The 19,212-nt window shown below is 33.8% G+C and overlaps 2 long non-coding RNA genes across 2 annotated transcripts in view; one reads left to right on the top strand and one right to left on the bottom strand.

The window, feature by feature from the left end:
• Nucleotides 1–332, top strand: part of LOC111086293 — a 1,119-nt gene extending 787 nt beyond the window's left edge. The window contains exon 2 of the long non-coding RNA XR_002611022.1: nucleotides 20–332. This is a non-coding gene — a long non-coding RNA (uncharacterized LOC111086293). The remainder of the gene's footprint in view (nucleotides 1–19) is intronic.
• LOC106461613 overlaps nucleotides 46–19,212 on the bottom strand; it is a 36,861-nt gene continuing 17,694 nt past the window's right edge. The window contains exons 3-4 of the long non-coding RNA XR_001290933.2: nucleotides 240–3,037; nucleotides 46–155 (exon numbers count right to left, since the gene is read on the bottom strand). This is a non-coding gene — a long non-coding RNA (uncharacterized LOC106461613). The remainder of the gene's footprint in view (nucleotides 156–239; nucleotides 3,038–19,212) is intronic.

The raw sequence follows: 19,212 nt of genomic DNA, 5'->3' as shown, positions 1-19,212 counted from the left end.
TATTCGTAATAGGTTGAAGGTCAGGATTAAAGAGATCCGGTGAAATATATTTCATCACCAGTACTAGAAACCTGAAATCTAGCAATATTCGAATGGTTGGAAGGTCAGGATTAAAGAGATCCGGTGAAATATATTTCATCACCAGTACTAGAAACCTGAAATCTAGCAATATTCGAATGGTTGGAAGGTCAGGATTAAAGAGATCCGGTGAAATATATTTCATCACCAGTACTAGAAACATGGTAAAATCTTCAAGTGAAGCTAAAGTTAATCATGAGTCTTGATTTAAGTTACTCAAAAGAAAGTCACGTGGTTTTTAAAAGCAAAAAAACCTTACTTAAAACTTATAAACGAAACAATATCGACTTCAATAGAATTAAATAATAACTTTAGAACATACTTTAGGGATTCTTTCTCGAATTTGTCTAGGAATAGCTTCATATTCATAATGGGAGGGGAAGAAACCTGTAACCATGGGCACCGATCTCTATTGAAAGGTTGGGGGGGGGTTAGAAAATATTGCTTGACGTTATTAATTATAACAAAAAATATATCTTGTAAAAATTGTATCTTATAGTTTGCAAAAATATAAACATATAATTGGAATATATATAGAGGACCTGTCCCCCCTCATGATCGGCGCCTATGCCTGTAACTCCGATAATCCATCTCGACTCAACTTCCCTATACTGGATAACCAGGATTGCAGCTGTAAACTGGAGTTGTAACACAAAACAAATAGTAAATCAATGTAAACCTGTACAATAAAATTACCTTTAACTGTTTTTTATAAATGAATTTCATAATATAAAAACGACAGTTCTTTTAAAAGTTATCCCAATTTCTTTTATGTTACACTTTTTTCATGTCATGTATAGCAACAACTTATTTATTAAAACTTGCTTTTTTTTAATTCAATACATTACGTCTGTATATGTGTGTGCAGTATTTGTAGTTAAAATGACTCAATCTCATAGCAATAAATTTTCAAAAATTTTTGGGGGAGCACTCCCCCCCCCTAGAAATGTCATGCTTTTCACGTGTTTTACTCAAAAAATGCTTCCTACGGCAATGATAACTAAATACTCATATTTATTGCTAAGCATGTGTTCAAATAAGATGGGAAATAAATGCTGGTTTCGTTGTTCAGAAAACAATAGTTTTATTTCATTCAGCCGAAGTTAGACATAGTCAAGTGAAACTATATTTTTCATAATTGTATACCAGTTTTTATTTCAATAAAAATGAGCATACGAAACGCATTTTCTCTAAGTTTTGAAACTGTAAAATACATGACAATGAATAGTGTATCTGTACCTTTTACAGAACAACAAACACTGCTCTAAATATTGTCGAAAATTAGGATTAATTTTAGGTTACATGTGAGAGGGCTTCACGCGTTTCCACCAGCGTCTGACCCACCGATCGTTCAGGCGGCGCATTCTGATTTCTGAAGAAAGACGTCTGAGCAACAAGCGGGTCAACCGGGAGCTAAGACTGTTTGGAACAAGTTCACGTGCGGTTCTTCCATTTGAGAAAATACACAATAAATTTGCAATAAATATTAAAAACACATTCGTTATAATAACATTTAATTCAAATGATTTTATGTTACAGTTTTTAAAAAATTAATACCTTAATTTTTTAGCGAGTTATCCAATGTTAGATATCAACAAAATGTAAACTACTATAATCCAACAGAAATAATAATGATACGTATACTATTAGACTCCTTTACCATGATACTTACATCATTAGATAGAATATTCAATTTACCACAACTTTTATAGAAAGTGTTCTTCTCGCCAATGCGTCACAATTTTTAATATTTTAATGAAAGTAACCTTATAGACGTTTACAGTTAATGATCTTAATATGACGTCACTACTTAAAGATAATAAAAAAACAACCGCAACTTATGAAGGAATAAAATAGTAAAATTTGTTCTTTTGTTGGAGGAGGCTAAGGGCAATCTTGGTAAATTCATGCCCCTGAGCCATACCTCCACGTGGCTACGAGCTTTATCTGTACTTTCAAAATTTCAGATTAATAACCAAATAATCTGCTGCATAATTAAACCAAAGAAACCTTGCATTTTAAACAGAATGTGTAAATAATAATAATAATAAATAGTGCCATCTAGTGGTTGATTTCAAATCAACTTGCCAACCGTGATTCTAATAAGAGAAGATATGAAACAAAAATTCTAAGAAACTGGATATTTATAGAACTATTGTATTTCAAACTTACATACCTGATTTCTTATTTTACAATTTGCTGTTCGATAATCTCCATAAGGAACAATGATACTTTTGACTTTTACAGTATGTTGTTAAATAGTGGGATTTAGTTGAACATTGATTCGCTGTCAAAGCTTTAATTTTGCCTGAAATTCTCACAGAAGCTTTTTTTAACGAGGCTATAAATTGATTTATGGTCAATAACATTGCAGTCTGAAAACGTCAAGTTTAAAACCACAAAACAAACCAAAAGAAAAGCATACATTTCTTGATTAATAGGTGATATTATTATTCCTTATTATACGACATCGGGACTAATACATTAGGAAATAATTAAAGTAAGTTCGATGTTTTGCTTTCAGTGTCTTCAACGGGTCATAGAATGAAAACAAAAGAATTGTTTGAAAAGTCAAAGTACTGACTTTTTTAAAGCTTTAGGAATGAACATGAGTGACTCCGTCCTAATTTAAATACATTAAAGCTCAAATAAACAACGACGAAACAACTGCTGATATTAAACAATTCTTGGTTTGGTTGGTAAATTTCCGTACGTTTGGTGCTTTTCACTATCTTTGACGTGAAGAGAAAGCCAATTTAAAACTGGAAAAGAGTCATATGTTCAAAGACGTTATGATTTAAGTAACTGTCGACCGGAACTGTATGAAACAAACACATCTGAAAAGACTTTCGGCTACATGATGAGACATTTTCCCTTTTCAGCCCAAGGATTATTCTTCTTATCAGGAGCGTGGATTAATGGATCGGTTCTCTCGTTCTCTTCTATATACTCCCGTAACCTAGAATGTCACATAAAGACATTGTATATAAAGCAGCAACCACACAAGAACTAAGCAGGTAGAATATTCTATGTAAAAAGAAAACTACAGTAAACATATAACAACATGGCAGAAATAATGTTGTAAATATGTAAATATAAAAAATACAGTTAACAAAACTGTGTATCTCGTCGTGTGCCATCACTTATAAGGGATTAGTGTACTAAACTTTACACATTATAGAGGCTTCACTGATGTGACATTTAGGCGGTTCGTTTAACTATCATACATGATATACGTTTTTTAGGAGGTGGTTAATGAAAGTGTTACAAAACGCGACATTAATTTCTTGACCACCTAATACAAAGTAAACTACAATAAACATATAACAACGGAAAAGGTAATCTTGTAAATATATGAATTAAAACAAACACTGCTAACAACAACTAGTCAGGTAGAATATTTTATGTACAAAGTAAACTACAATAAACACATAACACGGCAAAAGTATTACTATAAATATGAAGAATAAAACAAACACAACTTCAAGTTACAACCCACATACGAAATCCGTGATGAACAACTGACACCTAAACCTAATAAATCAAAATGCCTACGAAATCTGCGATGAACTACTGATAGCTAGGCCTAATGAATCAACCACACATGAAATCCGTGACTAATAGATAGGCCTAGCCAAAGCCCTATATACGGAGAGTTGCGACATAGAGGGTCCCACAAAATGATGGTCACGGGGTTTATGGGTGCCATTTTGATACGACACGAAGGGATGTGCACGTAACAGACGGTGAAAGTTAACAGAACGTCTTTACCGTCTAAAATTACCGGTTGTTGTGCTTGGATGTGTACAGAAAATGAATCCAGAATGTATCGCTTTCCCTTTGATGTCAAAAGAAGGAAAATTTGGGAGGTGAAAGTGAATGGTGTCGGTTGAAAACCATTACCGTCTTCCAGGCGAGGTGAATAACGCAATGCAGGCTAGCCCCTAACATTACATATGGAAAAACTAACCAATAGATAATATTATAGTTATTCCCTAAGGTGTTAGAAAGTAAAATAGAGGGTCATCTTAAAAAAGCAATCCCATACAATTTATGATTGATTCAGATGTTCGAGCAATCAAAAATATCCCAGCCTAACGTTAGGCCTAACTATGATACAGAGAATTTTCTTTCGGAATACGTTTAAAGCAACCAAATTAAATTATTCTGTGTTGTCTACTTATTCATTTTTATAGAAACCAGTTATATTTTAACAATAAGTTATTTAAGAATGTGACATACAAATATTAAGCTAAGACATGTGGTTTCTGTCTTCGGATGTCCCCCTCATTCCTGGTTTGTAGTAGGCCTACATTTCATGCAAGGTTCGTAGAATGATGTATGTCAGTATAAATCCGTAAGAGAGTCAACTCAGTATCATGCGACACTACCGCCACTAAACCATAGGCTATCACATTTCAGTACCAGTTTAGACCCTTGAATTGTGCTCACTGCCAAAACAATATTGTGACAAAAATTGTTAGAAGGACCTAACATTATTCCACACACCTATTACATTGTAAACAGTCGTGTTTTTTTGCTGATAATGCACCCTTAATCGAACTTCAAGTTCAGCTATGATACATATACAGTGCGCATGTTGTCCCAGCTCTCCGTACATAGCGCTCTGGACCTAACGAATGTTGCCAACAGCCATCCTTCGGGTTTACAACACAACAATATTTATGCATTAATTCCCAACTTACTTAATTAGTCAGTACAATATTTAGAACTAATATAAACTGAAATTTTAAATATTTCAAATGACGCTTTAAACAGAAATAATATACAATTGTTTCTGTAAAAACGGTGTTCGTCTTAAATGATTTTACCTTCATTAAGACACAAGTAGAAAACAAAAGTGGACACCTAAAATTCTATTCTGGGTCGTTCTTTACATAACCATTAACAATAGCCACTAGGCTTATAGTTTTTAAGTTTGATTATTGAACAAAGTTTTAATTACAGCTCTTATCATTCTGACAAATGCTCAAGAAGTTTTAATATGTAATTATGACATCGCAGCCCTACACTCAGTTTCTGTAAAAATATATACATGTATATATAAAACAGTTAATGAAAATATAAATAATATATACATATATATCTACTATATAAAGACATACGTTTGTCACGCCGATATTTCGGCCGTTGTGGTACCGATCGACATGTAACTTGCACGAATCGACGGCAGTGAGAAACAAGTCGTTACTTTTAAAATACTCCATATACATATATATATATATATATATATATATATAATGAATGATGTGCTATACTTAAGGGTAGAGATTATACCATGTTGCCGGTTTGGTATTTAGGTCGCAACCTGGGAGGCTCAGGTGCAATTTAAACCTCTCCCCCCCCTCCTTTACTGATACATGCTAGAGAAAACTTCATGAAAACAAGCTAAGAACACATGATATTAGCCCTGTTTCTACTTCCCTTATCAGGGCCAAGTCCATGAATGTAATACAGTAGCATTTAGGGCTTCATCACCACTTCGCTTCATTTGATTATGAAAAACAATTCACTGGTAAATCATCACTTTCACTACATTAATTAATTAGCTGCGCATTTCACATAAAATACTTTAATCCAGGTAATGTAGTAAGTCCTGGTAATGGGTGATTATTGTTTTTTTATTGTGCACAAAGCTACACAAGGGCTATCTGTACTCTGCCCACCACGGGTATCGAAACCCGGTTTCTAGCGTTGTAAGTCCCCAGATGTGCCACTGGGGGCAAGGTGATTATTAGGTTTTATACAAGTAAGTAATTCATAACTGTCCTAATTATGTGTGGGATTATTGGTGTTTCTTTGCTATTTGTAATAGTAATGTGATGTCATATGTTTGTTTTGCGAATTTTGGTATTCTTGGATGAATTCTATAAAAGTGATTTTGGCTGTTTCTAAGATAGGGTTATGTGAAGAGACTGATTGCTGGTTGTCTGATTTTTATTTTTATTTGGGTGTTGTTCTGTAGTTGTTTTCTCATTTTTTATGTTTTTTTATTTTGTTCTTTTTTGTATATTTGGTGAGTGGACAACTTCTGCATAGGTATAAGTTTGGGGAATCTGAATGGTTGAAGTCGTTGGTGTTGGTAGTATGTTTTTTTGTTACTGTCTTTTGTGTTTGGTGTCTTTCATTTATTTGTATGTGTGTTTGTGCGGGTTTAATACCGTGATGTATGTAATATATCCTCTGTTTGACATCCTTATATTTAGGACAGCCTTTATAGTTTGCGTTGTGCTTTTTATTTGCAATTATAACATACAAGAGTTTCATTTTCTTTTTTTGCATTCGGTTATGTGACGGTCTCTACCCTGAATGTTTTACCCGCAGCACATTTCAATTTAAAAACGTTCAAATTAAAGTATGCTTCTCCAGTTCAATAGGCTAACATAGCCAAAACCAAGAAGTCAGTCCAAAAAGAAGACCCCGAAATTCATAATAAAATTCACTGCCTTTATCATCACAATTAATAATTTGCAGGGTCATGCAGTTGGCCAAGTAGGAATATGTCTTTGAGAATCAGTTTTTGCATGTTTCAATCTACAGGGATTTATGAAGAATAACATTTGAACACAAAAATATACAAAAGTCAAAATGCAAATCAAGCAATAATTAGAGAAGATGACTAAATATACATAAAATACTAGAAATAAGATAGTCATTCTCAATTTTGAGAAGCAAAATTAATCATTATCTACCCTCATATGATGGGCATTCATTCAGCTTGTATATATATATATATTGTCAAAAAGATTAAGCATTAATGATTGACCTTAAAGAAAACACGTGACATTGAGTGTAAATCTATAGACAAAGTCGGACTAAATATTTGTCACTACCATTTTCCACAAATATTGTCATTTGGCCTACAACATATCCCATCAGCTGGCATCTTTTTTCGTACCCATCTTATTAACGTTACCTGGACTGCGCACTGATAAATGTGTTGCGATGGGACTCCATAATTGGAGGTAGGAGAGCGGTCACCTAGTGACAGAAACCTTAAACAAAAATGTTGGTTTTTTTAAGCACCGGCCAAAATCAAAGATTATTGTTAGCGTTTTTCCAATGACACGAATAAGAACATTTCTTTAATTTATACAGACCTCCCAAACTATGTTTCATGGCTTTGAATAACTCGCATATCCGACTTGACTTCTTTATTCCTTAACCTGATGAGTCAAGCAATTATACATAATGTCGTGACTAACGACCAACATGATCAAGAGTTATCGATTAATCGATGTGGTGGTCCACCACAGTTCTGCTTCTAGTTCGCCTTGTCACGATTGATCAGCGGTGTGTCGCTTTTAGATCTATGATTTTCAAAACAAATGAAGTCAGTTGGTAAATCTAAGTCAGAAGGTTACGGTGCATATGTTCTTCTCGAAACACTATTTATTCAATTGTTTCAACTTAATTACTTTAAAGCCATACACATTTTCAATCCTACTTTAGCCAAGGCAGCTTGTTAAGAGCATTGACGTAAGCAGGTTAAGTAAAACTCTAAAACGCTGTTTCTCAACCACTAATTCGTGGGATTTTACGAAAACAAACAAAAGCTGGCAGAATATTCATCTGTAAATCATAATGTGTTGTTGTTTTTTATTGTACTTGCATTTTAGTGGTCAGTGACAGTTTGGGGAGGCGGCCCCTAGTATTGAAAAAGTTGAGAAACGCTGCTCTAGAAGGAAATACAAAATGCTCAAAGTGTAGTTAAATGTTCATTTAAGACCGCTTTTACATTAGGAAAATTGTAATAGAAAAAAATTATTTGTGGAGATTTAGCTGTATTATTATTCTGATAGATAACACATTAGTTTTCAGTTCTGTTAGACACAGTAGTAGCCTATAAAAACATCAATCCTCCATTCTCCCTCTTGCATACCTGTTATGGCTTTATGGAAGAAGCTTCATGAAAGTAGAGGCAGCACTTATACTTTGAAATGTACCTACTTAATAATGTTCGGTGATTCAGGAGATAACTCAGCCTTATCATTGTTGTACATAGCAGAGCTTAGTGCTTCTGAGATATCGACTGCATCCCAAAAGAAAACTATTGTTAACCCGACAGAATACGCCCTTAGTAGTTAGGCCTGATTTGCATCGTCATGGGCGTTGCCATTCAAGAATAAAAAAAAATCCTCGTGCTATTTAGAAATGTTAAGAAATGACCGAGTGGGTTAGGAAACTAAAAGTTGTCACTTTTATCACATCAAAAGCACAACCACCTTTTATTTTTTTTTAATGTTAAGGGTATAACACGCCCTATAAAATCACTACTTATAGGTTGTAGCATAAAAACCTGAAACGATATTCTTGAAACGAAGGTATTTATTTCCATAAAAATATACGTTTAATACGATATACAAGTTGCGAGAACCTATATAGAAAGACAAACACAGCTAAACCGGTTTTTAAAATCATCACACAGTTTTGTTGAAGAATTGTATAAACAGTGAACACGTTATGTCGCGTAATATTCTGTATATGACGTGCCTTGGTATACGTTAGTATTTCTATACAGTTATATTAAAATTCCGAAACGTAGTACTGCTCATCTAACATTATATAATTTTGTATTAAAGTCTGTCTTGTTTCTTATGAAGTTTATTAAATATTAATGCCTTAAGTACTAAGCTTTTCTTAGAAATTTTCAGTAGTTTACGTTTTAAACATATAATTAAAATATAGCTAAGACTAAACAAGAGAAATCAAAGATTACAAACCCTCGCCCCGCCGTTCCTTTTCGGGATTGCATGCGTTTATATCGCATAAACTCAAATTCCACCTTCAAAAACTCAGAAATTCTTCCTCAGATCCAGAACGATCAACGATCCCGATCGTTTTTGTCTCACCCTTAATGTGCCGATCATGAAATTTGGTACAAATCTGATCACACTTTACAGAGTTATTAACGCAAAACCGCAAAAATGCCTTATCTCTCCATTATACAAAATGTTTCAAAGTGATTCAGACTCCGGATCCTGATTTGGATCCAGACCAAATTTGGAGAGAAATGGCCCATACTGACTTCCCATCTTGTGTAAAATTTTCATATACATCGGTCATTAGTTTTCGAGATACACGCGCGGAAACACAGACACACACGAAACCGATTGCAATACCCTCGACCCCGAAAAAAACCCAACAAAGACCGACAACTATACGACTAGCGATAATTCTAGAACAGACATTTGTAGCTTATATTTGAAAAAAAAAGTCAACTAATCTAACTAGAAATAAGCCTATATATTATAAAAAAATAATGTTAAATTTCTATTAATTTTATTGAACAAGAAGTACAACTTATTAAAATACAAGACTAGTCAAGTTATACCATAAAATAGTTTGAAAGGTTTTAGATGGTCTATTCTTTTAAATTCGTTCCTAAAAGAACAACTTTATGGAGTTCGAGAGAAGGAACTAAGACCTAAAGCATTCTGTAAAGTAAATTCATTAACAATAAACTCGAAGCCTTACATGGATTTTTTAGACAAATTCATTCTTACAAGATTCGATTTTTTTACCTGTATCATTTTTTATTATTGTGTGAGAGAGAATAGTAATGGCAAACTCAGTAAATTGTGCGTGAAGTTTGCTGTAAGCAAGCAGCAGAAACATCACTTTTACATACAAGTTTAAACGTGCGTAAATAACCTAATGCAGTATACTAGAGAGAAGTTTAAACAAATATCTATCAACAGAACAAACAAAAAAAGACAAAAACAGTTGAAGTGTGAACATTTGGAGAGCATGACTGGCCAACCATATTAGATAGGCAGTACCTATCTATCAATCTGTATATATATATATATATATATATAAAGAGATTAATATATATATATGTGTGTGTGTTTGTAGTAATATAAAATTAGCTACATTAATTACTAAGTTAATTATCGTCCTGATTTATGTTTTTAGGTTGTGTAAATACATCTATGAAAGAACAGTAAACGAACATGGTATAACTACACAGTTCAATTTGCCAGTAATAATGTACTGAACTTTTATTACCTCTTAAGTTGAAGCAAAAATCTTAATTTCTTCAATTAATTATATGATTTTGTACAAGTTTCTAGCGATGTAACCTACAGTCTACTGATCTGTGACACATTAGACTAAATTCCAATCTCAATTAGTATGACTAATTCCAATTAGTCTAATTAATTGGAAATAAGTACGAAAATAAAACGAAGAACTTTCAAACGCGAATCGTTTACATAAAAGATTAAATTAATAATTTTTTATATAAAGCCTTTAGATGGCTCAACGGTAAGCTTGAGGGCTCATGAGGCTAACACCCCGAGTTCGAGCTCAGTGCTGGGCACAGAACACACACTCTCCACTATGTGCAGCTTTGGGCCTGACAACAAACAAACAATTCCACGTAAAATACACAGGGGGCAGCACCAACAATTATTAGTGAGAAAAACTGATGTACTGATGGTATTTTGTTTTGCCTCATTTTTGGTTAGGGATCTTGTAACCAATAGATCCAGAAGCAACTGGATATATAAAAAGTTTGAAAAGAGTGCGTTCACATATCCGATGAGGTAGTTACAGAACTAAAGATAGGTTTTGTCCTCAAATTTAGAAAACCAAAATGTTTTGGGTAAAATATCGTTCTTTTTTTCTGGTTAATACTGTTTTCAGTGAGCTTCGCCCCCCCCCCCCCCAGTGGTACAGGTATGTCTGCGGACTTACAACGCTAGAATCCGGGTTTCGATACCCGTAGTGGGCAGAGTTTTGTACGTAATTACAAACAAACAAACAATGAGCTTCAAATTTGAACCAGTGTTATGAAGTGTGAATAGAATAATTGACAAAGTTGTGCTGAGCTTGTTTTATTTTGGAATTAGTGTTTGAATACAGTTTTTAAGTTTTAAAATGTTCGTAGACTACTGGAGGTTAATCGCCCTTTAGAACAACGATGTTCCAATTCACTCTATTACTACTTTCTTCGTCGTTGATCATGTGTATATTCACGAGTAGGATTACGCATTACTGCCCGCCACGAAAGACAACGAGGTTATTTTTAGACCACTCATCTTGAAACATTTTCCACAGATCCTCTACTGGACATGGATATTGGGTTTCAAGGCGACTTAAGCAACGTTTAAGCACATCAAAAGTTCAAAAATCCATTCAACTGCATTGTAGGAATTGGTAGATATGGGATCAAATTGATTAGTATGATTCCAAATTCTTCGTCCATTTTTTATCATGAAAACGATCGTTAATCTTATGGTATGGCTACATCTTTGTGAACATTTGGGTTTGAGCCTTCGTCAGTTTCAAATCCTTGTTTGTTATCTTAAAGGCACCAAAAGATAGACAACGCAATGGCTTTGTGAGTCGGAGGGTTCTCTCTCATAACCATCGATTTCATTTCAAGGATGGGGAAGGAGCGTTGCTGCTTCTGCTTTGCGAGTTCATCACTTCTAAATTAGGGAAGGCTAAGGCAGATAGTCCTCAAGTAGCTTTGAGTGAAATTAAAAAAAAAGAAACAAAACAGTGCATCAAAGAACTTCAGATTTAATCATTTTTTCTAGTCCCCCAGTGGTTCAACGGTATGTCTGAAGGATTATAACGCTAAAAATTGGGTTTCAATATCTGTGATGGGCTTGGTGCTTAACAACAAACAAAGAATTCTTGTTTGTGCCTGAATTTATATTTGCTGGAAAGGTGACGTGTAACTACACACACACACACACACGACGGTAGCTCAGCGATAAGCGTATGACACCAAAAAACAGTATTTGAAATATGTGCCTGGCCAGGACTTGAAACTAGCATCAATGAAAAATAAAATATATAAATCCAGGTTAATAAATATTTCAATCAGTCAGTAAATAAAGAAATCAGGAAAAAAAGAACCTAATTCCAAAATAACAATATTCCGTATTTAAACTACAAAATCACTAACAACAACCAGTAATAATCAGAAATAATACTGTTTAGCTATATATCGTGAACTAACTTGTTAAAGCTCAATGAAGGGTTTTTATTCACTTGTTAGATCACGAGATTACAAATCATGTGATCGTTTGTTTGTTTGTTTTGAATTTCGCGCAAAGTTATACGAGGGCTATCTGTGCTAGCCGTCCCTAATTTAGTAGTGTTAAGACAAGAGGGAAGGCAGCTAGTCATCACCACCCACCGCCAACTCTTGGGCTACTATTTGGCAAATGAATAGTGGGATTGACCGTCACATTATAACGCCCTCACGGCTGAAAGGGCGAGCATGTTTGGTGGGACGGAGATTCGAACCTGCGACCCTCAGATTGCAAGTCGAGCGCCCTAACCACCTAGCCATGCCGGCCGCCAAAGTAAAGACACGTATTACACAGTGAGTTTGTGTCGAAGTAAGGTTATGAACGTGTTATATTTTCAGTCCAACTTTGTTTAAAGTTATGTAAAAACCTGAACCAGAAGAGCTGCTAAAAATTATACAGTAATAATTAGAATTAAGAATACATAGTCTTAATTATGAGTAATTAATTAACGAAGCTAAATACTCTGACTATTCAGTTTTGATTTTATGCAATTAATTTGAACATTGGATTCTGTCTCAAAAAAAAAAAAAAGAGTTCGTATCCCCCCCCCTATTTCCCGTTTGTAACTAATAGCAAGATTTGTTGCCTATACTGTTACACACGAAACACTTTAAAGTATTAGTTCTGGAAGTATTTGATCCACAAACTACCTGAATGTTTGTCTCATCCCTGCAAATTACATAATAAACAGAAAATTAATTACATTGTAAACACCCCTTCAACACCAAATTGCAATAGCGGAAGGTTTAGAAATTTTCCACGTGAGATATTCTCTACATATACGGAGCTACTACACATATCTCCTACCTGCTTCTATTTCCGGTTTATAATGGAACATTTGATACAGGTTCCTACTCATACTTATATAACTTTTCCATGGATCAAAGACTGATAACCTCTGCTTTAAAGCATCATGAATATGTTCATCGACGGCTTTATTAGGCTTAGCTATTTGGATCACTTTTAAGAATCGCTATGTAACTAACATCCTCGATTTTTGTCGTTTGAACTTTTTGAGTATCTTTCGTTAAGTAGTATTATCCGAACCTTCAATTTTGGTGATAATAACCCTATTCTAAGTCCTACAAACACTTTATCATTTACCTTTTCCATTATCGTTATCTAGAGCGTGATAAACTCGAAATAATCTGTCTTTGTTGTCCAGTTTTCCCTCTTATCAGCCATCCTCGTAGACGCATCCGAGGAAAGGGGGGGATTATCTGACTTTCACCCTCCCTCCTAAAATTGAGAGAAGTAAGTTTGTTTTGTTGTTAAGCGCAAAGCTACACCCTGGGCTATCTGTGCTGTGCCCAACACGGGTATCGAAATCCGGTATTTAGCGTTATATGCCTTCAGACTTACCGCTGAGTCACTGAGGGCAATTCAGAGAAAATAATATATTTTTTCTTTTTCCTTCTCTCATTCTGCTAGCTTTATCGTCTTGCTTTAAACATTTTATCGAATTAGAAATATACCTACCTTCTTTCCCTGGCCTCGAAAAAAATGTTCCTCGTTACTACACTGGTCATTCTAACAACACAGGCTTGCGATGGTTTTATTGTCTCGTTATTTTTACATGTTCCACAGTAATTCCTGTATGCTGAATCCGAAAATTATATCCATTTTTGTCCACCACGTACAGATTTTTCACAAAACGTCATAACGCAATACATAAAAGAAAGTCCACGAAACGTAGTTTTGAGACTAAAAGGAGTAGATTTAAAAAACAAACCAGGATGAATGAGGATGCATATTCGTTTGATATCAATGTTCTTCCCTTTTCTTCAGTTTGTTTGTATTTTTGTTAATAAACATAATAATTAAAAAGTTTAATTGTGGTAAACGAAATAATAATTGGATCTAAGTAAGAGTTGTTTTTTTCTTCCCGATTTGTAAAAAAATCTTACGTGATAGAAAAAAATGAAATCCGTTATTAAAACCAAAACAACTTTTATGAAGTTTACATTCGCAGGCCTGTGTAATTAGTGTCATGACAATTTTATTGAAGCCTAAATATTTTAATAACACTAGAATTTCCAAAATTCCATTCACCTTCTTAAATATACTGTTATTAACAGAACTATTATAATAACAATAAGATTATTCTTTAAAATAAGATACTTTCAACTAAATTGTGACAAAGCCCGATTTCTTTAAAAAAATAAAACATTATAAAAACGTATGACATTCGTCTAACTGATCGTTATTTCAGTGAAGGAATGAAAGCATCATTGTTATAAGAAAAGAAAAAGGCTTCCTGGCATTTGATTCCAACAACAATGTTGTTATTGCTGCCATAACGTAACACTGACACGCGACGTATCTATTTCGGTAGTCTAGGCAACCGTCTATTTAAGGACATTTGCTGTAGAAAATTAGTTTCTGTATACAATGGCATGTTTTAGCCCCCTACCGACAAAAGGGATCATTACTAAAGTACGGTACTTCAAAAGGATTAAGCTTTAGAATAGGTTTTTACTGACATTGTAAGTATTGAATAATAAAATTCTCAACAAATGCCTTTTTTTTTAACTAGAAAAAGTTTGTATATAATATATATATAATGTATTCTAGCTAAGAAAAGATGATGAGTGAATCTTTTTATGGCAGACCGAAGACTATTTTAAAATATACATTTATAATTTTTATTGTTGTTTTTTAATTCAGGCACTTATGTCTACTACACTGTTTTGCTTTATGATTAAAAATATTATTTGTATCTTGAGTAAAATATTAAAGAGAAATGACTTAAATCTGACACATTTCTCTGTGATGTTAGTTTCTTAAAAAGTATATCTTTAAATAAAAGCCAATATCTCTTGAAACAAGCACTAACGTATTTAGAAGATTACTTTTAAATGTTATTTATAGATATTTTTAGCACAATACTAAACATTGTGCTTTATACGCTCTGTCCACTGCAAGGAAACAAACCCTAAATTTTAGCGTTGTACTTCAGTAAACTTGCTTTTTACCCACCGGGGAATATGCTTGAAAAAACAACAACAATTTTATAATTGATCCTACAGAACATTCCTAAATAACTTTCATAATTGATCCTACAGAACATTCCTGAGTAACTTTCATAATTGATCCTACAGAACATTCCTAAGTAACTTTCATAATTGATACTACAGAACATTCCTAAATAACTTTCATAATTGATACTACAGAACATTCCTGAGTAACTTTCATAATTGATACTACAGAACATTCCTAAGTAACTTTCATAATTGATACTACAGAACATTCCTAAATAACTTTCATAATTGATCCTACAGAACATTCCTAAGTAACTTTCATAATTGATCCTACAGAACATTCCTGAGTAACTTTCATAATTGATACTACATAACATTCCTAAATAACTTTCATAATTGATACTACAGAACATTCCTAAGTAACTTTCATAATTGTTACTACAGAACATTCCTAAGTAACTTTCATAATTGATACTACAGAACATTCCTGAGTAACTTTCATAATTGATACTACAGAACATTCCTAAGTAACTTTCATAATTGTTACTACAGAACATTCCTAAATAACTTTCATAATTGATACTACAGAACATTCCTGAGTAACTTTCATAATTGATACTACATAACATTCCTAAATAACTTTCATAATTGATACTACAGAACATTCCCAAGTAATTTTCATAACTGTTAATACAGAACATTCCTAAGTAACATAATGACAATAGTTTGTTGATGTTTTTAGCACACAGCTGCATGATAAGCGAATTTTAGCGTTGTTAAGTCCGTAAACTTACTGCTATGCAACCGGAGGACCATAAACGATCTAAGGCTATTAATCAATATTTATTTTATATCTTAGGTATTGATTGTTTGTTTGTAGTTAAGCACAAAACTACTCAAAGGGCTATCTGTGCTCTGCACACCACGGATATCGAAACCCGTTAATCAATCAGCACCCAAACTCGACATAGTGATACAGGGTGACATGAGGAAGGTCATGGGGAGAGGGGGTTGTACCCCCATATAATTTGATATCTTATTTCGGAAAAACTACCAATGTTGTATATCCCTCAGCATTAGAATGATGGGACAACGGTAAGTTTTCGGATTTACAATGCTAAAATCAGGGGTTCGATTCCCCTCGGTGGACACAACAAATATCCCAATGTTGCTTTGCTATAAGAAAACACGAACCTATAATTTTCAGTATTGGTACCTTTGTGTATTTTTATTGCACTCTTAATGTTTATTATGTTAAGCAAAAAAAAAAAGAAAAAAGAAAAGAAAAGAACCACAATGTCCTATCCGTTGTTACAAACGAGTTTTTATTTCACCCGTCCAACGGACGGATACTGCAGTTAGTTTATTTATATAACTCTTTTACTTCCTACAGTTATTTATTTTATCTTTTAAAGTTTCATAGCTCAAATATCAGTTTACTGTAAATATAACAAATACCACTTAAAATGTAGGATTATAGCAGGATGCGTATTTGTTTATGAATGTTTCAGTTATCTGAGTTTGTTTAAATATGCGTTTTTAGAAATTCGTTTCTTGTAGGCTAGATTTAGTTAAGTACATGTTTTGCTTGGCAAGATGTTATCGACGTAAGATTAGCCCAAAGTTACTTAGACCAACAGTAAAATAGCTTAATATCTTAATTTGCCATGAGCAGTTGCTAAAATATATGAGTTATTTCCATTGGTATTACTTTGATTTGATTTCTACACGTATGTTTGAAAAAGTTCGACTTCTTGCCGCTCTGCTGTTCAGTTGTGATTACGTCACCCTCATAGGAAGATTAACGAGTTGTATCTTCTGTGTCTTTTTCTTCTTCTATTAAACAATTACAATTCGTTTATTTCTTGGCTGGTTGTCTTTAATTAGCTCAGATGACATTTGCCTTTTTTTTTCATTTCGGCCATCGTTCTGATTTTACGGAAGGTCAAACATTATAAAACCATACATTTTGGCCTGCAGTTCCTTGCTATTCCCATCAATCCAAATACAGTTTAGCACAATTTTACCCTGCAACAGCCCCCACAAACATTTATAATTCATGCCTTACTTGCGATTTTAGGGAGGCCAAACGTCAGAATACTTCAAAAATTGAGGAGTTCGGGCCTTTCATTTGTTTATATTTTGACCAATCTTGATAAGACTTTGCAGAACGACACCTTGCGATAACATCACTGACTAAAGCAAACGTGTTTGAAATCCGTGACTTTCGTTTGATGTAACAGGGTTCAAAGGTACAACAAAACAAAAAAATGCAATGTTTATAATAGGAGACTTTGAACCTAGAGACATTGTTTTCATATGTCAATGGTACAAGGGCTGTTGTTAATAATCTGTTAAATCATACAATTCACGAAATGCGAAGAATAGGTCTTATTTGTTCCAAATTCACCTGTAAAGTTTAAGTCATTGTCAATAAACATATTTACGTTCTAACTGATTGTCCTATCTATTATCTGATTCGACTCCAATATATATCCTTCTCATGAAACGGCCTCACGTCTGTCCTTTTAAAGTATATTTGTTATAGTTTATGCCCCCGTTTCCCTCCCTTGAATACCACTTTTCTTGATATCTACTGCATGCTAAGGTGGGGGATGGGGGTATTGTATTCGCTTGCGAATATTGCCTTTCTAGCTGTCTTTATATTTCCACATTGTTTTGCACTATTAACGATATCATTTCGTCTCACTTCTCTCGTCTGACGACGACAAGGGTTAACTGTCAGAGGGTTTGTTTGTTTGAAGTTAAGCACAAAGCTACGCAATGGGCTATCTGTGCTCTGCCCACCACGGGTTTCGAAACCCGGTTTTTAGCGTTGTAAGTCCGCAGACATACCGCTGTGCCACTGGGGGGGCCTATCAGAGGCAACCGTTTTCAAAGATAGAATCTTTCCTCTACTTTCACTTACCCGATATACTTGATGCTGAGTTCGAACTGTGAAATTTGATTTCGATACCTTCTTTACTTCTCATACAGCAAAAATATACTCCTGTGTCTTTTGTACTGTGTAGCTTTAATTATACAATGATAATAAAAACAACGCCTAGCTCAATTGTAAGTTTATAATAATAATAACCTCCTATCAGAATAAACTAAGTATTGATTTAACCATAAAATGGAAGTTTGAGGGCTTATAACACAGATAACCCTTAGTGAAGATTTATGATTAAAAACAAACAAATCATAAATTATACACAGTGCGAAACTTAGAAAGCTTACGAACTTGTTTCGCAGAAAAGAAAATTAAACTGAATACTACGTAAGATAAGGTATTTGTATAACTCTTCAGTTTAAATCAAGCGATATTCCACTATATTTTTTATATTTCTCCTCAGCCTTGGTTGTGAACGCTTTTCTTTGAATATAGAAGTACCTAACAGTTCCTTTTCCCGGTCAAATCACCGCCGATGTTCGACTTGCTTTTCTTTAGTGTGGATGAAACCGGCATGATGAAGACCGAGACAAACAAAGCCATACGTTTCTCGCCTCTAGCCACGTTTCCTTGAAAATCGCATTGTGGCAGTTTTGCTTTTCAAAAAAAAATTATAAAAAATCTCAAATAGTTTGCAGTAAATAAAGAAAAAAGTAAAATTTATAGAGTAACAAAAGTAAGTGTCAATAAACAAAATGGCTTCAAAAACGATCAGACAAAATAAGACAAGAAGAAAGTGCGTTATTGAACAATTGTTACTCAGATATCAAGATTGATAAATGCAACATTAGATCATTGTTGAAGTAAAAGTAAACAATAAATATCAAAAGACACCGCAAAAAATGTTATAATGATTTAATACCTTTTATGTACAAACGGGATAACAAACTGCACCTATTCTTGTATATCAAGAACAACTTCTAATAACTGAGTTCATATTGAACCTTAAGACTAAGTTTTAACGATAACCTCGCGTGACGTCATTAGTATGTACATTCTTGTATATTAGGAACTACTTCTAACAACTGAGTTCATATTAAACCTTAAGACTACGTTTTAACGATAACCTCGCTTGACGTCATTAGTATGTACATTGTCGTATATCAGGAACTACTCCTAACAACTG

This window comes from Limulus polyphemus, unplaced genomic scaffold (assembly GCF_000517525.1).
Source record: "Limulus polyphemus unplaced genomic scaffold, Limulus_polyphemus-2.1.2 Scaffold997, whole genome shotgun sequence".
NCBI lineage: Eukaryota > Metazoa > Arthropoda > Merostomata > Xiphosura > Limulidae > Limulus > Limulus polyphemus.
This window is presented reverse-complemented; position numbering and strand designations above follow the sequence as displayed.